At 40.8% G+C, this 4,816-nt stretch overlaps 1 long non-coding RNA gene across 2 annotated transcripts; it reads right to left on the bottom strand.

Moving 5' to 3' along the window:
* Positions 1–289: 289 nt before the first annotated feature.
* On the bottom strand, positions 290–4,444 carry LOC142011597 (uncharacterized). Of its 2 annotated transcripts, XR_012645145.1 has the most exons (4): positions 4,374–4,417; positions 3,679–3,834; positions 2,362–2,498; positions 290–1,454 (listed from the first exon to the last, which is right to left on the bottom strand). It is a non-coding gene; the product is annotated as an uncharacterized LOC142011597 (long non-coding RNA). The 2 variants fall into 2 exon arrangements; XR_012645144.1 differs by having other exon boundaries at positions 3,679–4,444.
* Between the last annotated feature and the right edge of the window lie 372 nt (positions 4,445–4,816).

Raw genomic sequence — 4,816 nt, 5'->3', positions numbered from 1 at the left:
AGTAGTGTGTCTGTTTTGTTTTTGTTTTTTTATTTTTTTTCGAACTTTGATAGATGATATTTTGTTCTGTGGTGAGATTTAATGCATGTCACTGTGGAACAATTTCAATTGTCAAAAACAAGAACAACAAAAAGCAATATTTCAATGTGTCTCAAGGAAAAGCTTCAGAGATTTCAGATCTTTTTAAAATGTTTCTGCTTTATTTTGACGTGGCATAAAAGTTTTGTATGCATTCTCGCATCCGCTATTGTGACAGCTGTATTTAATGAGTGCAAAATGATCAGAAAAACATCCTTTACTGTGGGTTGCCATTGCCAGATGATGACAGGATAGAGGCAAAACTGTAATGAGAGAAGCAGCAAAGTAGTTCACACACGGTCTACTGATGAGATATTTCTATCCCAGACATCTAGGTGTACTCTTTGACAGTACCACGTTGGCCATGTTACCAGGAAGATTCAACCAGTCTTCTTTCAATGTAAAGCCTGAATGTTTGAAATTAAACTGCATGTCCTTAGCCTGAGGTCATGAAGGTATTGATTGTGACATGTCATTTGTGCGTAACACATTGAGCTCATCTAAGAGAAAAAAATGAAGTCCCAGCCCTGTCTATAAATACAGGCTTTTCTATAACATGATACTGAACACAAAACATAATCAGTGGCAATATAAGAAAGGAAACATTACACAGTTTGTTTGCTTCTTAATAAATATGCATATTTAATATCAGAGAAATTGGACAAACGAAGCAGTATAAATCGTAGCTAAGCGGATGTAGAATGTTTAGGGTTGGTTTGTTTGTTTCTCAAAGCTACACCTTTCCGGAGTTCTTCTGGTAACTGTTAGCTTATTGTGCCTTTGCACAAGCGATCTAAGTATCTCATTCTCTCTTGTGTCTCCATATGGTACCATTTCTCCACTATTCTTCCCTCAGTCATGAGATGACAGCAAGAGTGAATTGTCATACTGGACCGTTATGACAATTTGCTCTTGGGGAAAAAATCCTGTGGGCGTTTGAAAGCTTTACTATAAGTTATATTTGATTAATTTATGCTTCTACTGACAAATAATTAGGTCAGTAATTAATTTTAAAATGCAAATGTGCTACAGGCCTTCGAGTTTTAGGAAATACTTGCCCTTTGTCTTATGTCTGTACTTGTGTTAAAGTCTTACTTTATTTAGTTGGGCAAAGGAACGAAATTATGTTTTCTAATATTTGTTTACTTGAATTTTTAGCGAATGTTGGCAGCAAATGTTTGTTCAGGAAGGATAACGTTTGGTGGAATTTAATGAAAGCATGTAACCTAGGAGTGCAGTACAGAATCATCCATTTCAAACATATATTTTTACATAAGTCTGCAGCCAAATATTTGTCTACTTGGGTGGCTCAGACGCAGACAGTGATGTGAGTAGCAGAGGGCTTTGTCAAACTCTTCCATGCCTTCTTATGTGTCCTAAAAAAAAAGTAAAGGAAAATGTTCTTAATTCTATTTGTAGTTTTGTTCATAGACCCTGGGTCTATACGGAGCTGCCAGGAGAGCGGCTCCATGTAGACCCAGCCAGAGTGTCTCTCACTATATCTTGGGGGCTTTATAACAAAAACAGATACGGATTAAAGGTCCAGCCCTGCCTAAGTGAACCTATTTGCAGCTTTGCTATGGCCCGTAAGGGGAGTTAAGTCTTTAAGACTGGGTCTTATATGATTGAAATACACAATGGCCACATCTACACTAGCCCCCTCCTTTTGGTAGGGGCATGGTAACGAGCAAGTTGAGGAGATGCTAATGAATATGCTTCCATGAATATGCAGCACCTCATTAGCATAATGGTGGCCATGTGCAATTCCTAAAACCAAATAGAGGCTTTCCAGGGGGTCCTTTTGAATCGTGTGCAGCCACCGTCATGCTAATGAGGTGCTGCATCTTCATGGCAGTGCCTCATTAGCATCTTCCCAACTCGCTCATTACCATGCCCCTTCTGAAAGAAAGGGGTTCCTGTAGATGTAGACAATATGCTTTAAAATATTCAAATGAAATATGAAGTCATAAACATTAACATGCCATCCTGAAAGTCAGTGGTCTCCACCAGTTACCAGGTAAGTTAAATAATGGAATCACAGGGTTCACAGAGACCTCATGAGTCCAACCACTTGCAGAAAGCAGGACCAATCCCACCTAAATCATCCCAGCCAGAGCTTTGTCAAGCTGGATGTTAAAGACCTCTAAGGAAGGAGATTCCTTAGGTAACCTGTTCCAGAGCTTCATCACTCTCATGGCGAAATAGTTTTTCCTAATATCCACTCTAGGCCGCCCTTACTTAAAAGAGATTAATTTTATGGTCAAAGAGAAAAGCATTCCACACCTTCCTCACTATGGCAAAGATAAAATTGCATTGACATCAGTGAAGTTCCTCAAAATTTCATTGGCAAGGCAAGAGGGAGATCTCCAAGACATGCTTGTTGCTGCTCCTGCTCATGACAACTGTAACATCTCAAAGCCCTGGAAAGAAAGCATGAGCAAGGGTCTCTTTTATTTCTGCCCACATTGGCAACAAAGGAAAACACAAATGTAATTGGCTTCATAATGCAGGTTGGTTGTTGCTGTCTGGAACACAGTAGCTTGATATTCCCAGAAGGGAAGGAAGAAAGCTAATTTTCACTAACCAAGCATTTCCTACATCAGTTATTGCATTTGTGGTGTTTAGCTACTGTAATGAGCTGATGGGCCCTTTGCTTTTATAGTGGAAGGGATCAGGTACTAAACTTCTTCATGGAATAAAGTGAACCTGGAATGAAAACAGCACTTTTGATTTAGTGTCAAGTGCAACGTTGTTAAATGTGAGTTAGAGCAATAGCAGATTTTGCCTCCTATGAAAGATCAAGATGCAAAAGACGAGCTTGCCTGGCAAGTGGTTTCATTGAAAATAAGACAGAATGATGTTATTGATGAAACTTGAGTTGGCCAGAAAGTATTAAATAATAGGACAAAAAGGAAATAAATGTGATAGGGCCTAATCAGGGAAGTTGAGGTTGTTCTGCAACTCACAGAAGCTGATTTATCAGTAGAACATAGTTTCAGATTGATATATCTAAAATATAGGCAGCCAACTCCTGAGAGATATTTAGAACCAGAATTATAAATGCACAATACCACTCAGACTCTGGCCCATTGTTTACATGTCATAAACCTGATACAGATCTGTAGGATATACATGAAGTGCAGTAAGTTCACATAAAAATGATTATTTCCTCTAGGTAGTAGCTGTTTATTACACAAAAGTGTATGAAAGCAATATTAATAGAACACTGCATTTTCATATTGAATAAAACCACTAATAAACTTTGTATCAGACCATCCTGTTTAGAGTTAAAAAATAATCCTTCCAATAATAATTCTGATCTGAAGAGGCTATTATAAAAGTGATAAAGCTAGAAAAAAATAATTTTAAAATATCTTAATGCTCTAAAACTAGAAACATTATTAATCTATGTATTATTTCTTTTCAAAACAGTTCTCCAAAACTTAATTAATTGTTTTTATTCTGGAAAAAAATCTTGGACAAAGTCTTTAAAGGGTGATGTTGGAACATGTTTTGATTTTATCAAAATGAAGCATTTGGATGCACCTGAAATCATTTTTTTCAAAATACATCCCCTAGCATCATGTTACCCCTACTCACGTGTGTGCATTGCCAAATCTTCCCAAACTGATCTCGTTCCTTAAACATGGCACCATTTTGTTTATCTTTTCTTAGCTGTAGAAAAGCCAACAGTCCTAGGCAGTGTCCCTTTCATCCTGTGTGTTTTACTGGCACTGTTCTGCAGACAGCACTGTTCTGTGAAACAAGATGGGTCGTCTGTCATCTTTGCTTTACATCAAGGGTGGCCAGCCTGTGGCTCACAAGCTGCATGCAGCTCTTTGATCAATGAAATGCAGCTCCTGGACTGCTCACTGCCACTCTGCGCACATGCCCCAGCCCCTGGAGGAAAGAGTGCATAGCTGCGGCAGCAGTCCCAGTGAGACCCAGACGTTGGGTTAGAGGTGAGGGGAGGGGCAGGGCTGGGCAAGCCTGGCTGTGAGGGAGGATTGGGGTGCATTGGGTTAGAGCAGAAAGGCTGGGGGTGCCTGGCTCTGGGGGAGGGGTGGGGGACTGGGTTAGAGTGGGAGGGGGACTGGGAGTGCCTGGCTCTGGGGAGGGTGGGGGCATTGAGCCACATATTATTTATTTTTGTATATCTGTAATAAATACATCTCTCTTTGTATGCGATCCACAGCTGTTCGGGCTCTTAGTCTCTAAGTGGCTGGCCACCCCAGTTTTACATCTTCTCACTCAGTACCTGCATACCTCCGGTAGTAAGTGCACATGGACCATACCTGCTCTTTGTTGTCTTGTCTGTCCCAGCAGGAGAGTAGTAGGCTTAGGATGTGAGCCTGAGATTCTAAAGTGTTGATTCTGTTCTCTACTGTATATGACCACACAAAAAACAGGTACTGTTAGATGATAAAACCAGACGTTTTGTAAAATGGGCAGCAGTGATTCTCTGGGTAGCAAGACTACCGCCCAGAGAGCAGTGATTCCAGCAACCTAAGCCTGAGAGCATGCTACTGCCGTCAGAGCCCGTGCTCGTGATCCCTCTTGATCCAGGAGCCAACAAGCCGTATTTAACACCCCCACCTTTGAGGACTCAGCCTGGTGGAGAAAAAGATGGGGCTGGTGGGTTCTGCGGTTCCCCAGCCTGGAAAAGCCCCTGCAGCTGCGATAGCTTCCCAATGCTCTAGGGCAAGTGTCTCAACCCCTTAAGGGTATCTGTGTCCCT

The sequence above is a fragment of the Carettochelys insculpta genome, chromosome 1 (genome assembly GCF_033958435.1).
Source record: "Carettochelys insculpta isolate YL-2023 chromosome 1, ASM3395843v1, whole genome shotgun sequence".
Lineage (NCBI taxonomy): Eukaryota > Metazoa > Chordata > Testudines > Carettochelyidae > Carettochelys > Carettochelys insculpta.
The sequence above is the reverse complement of the archived record's forward strand: the minus strand, read 5'-3'. Positions and strand labels throughout refer to the sequence as shown.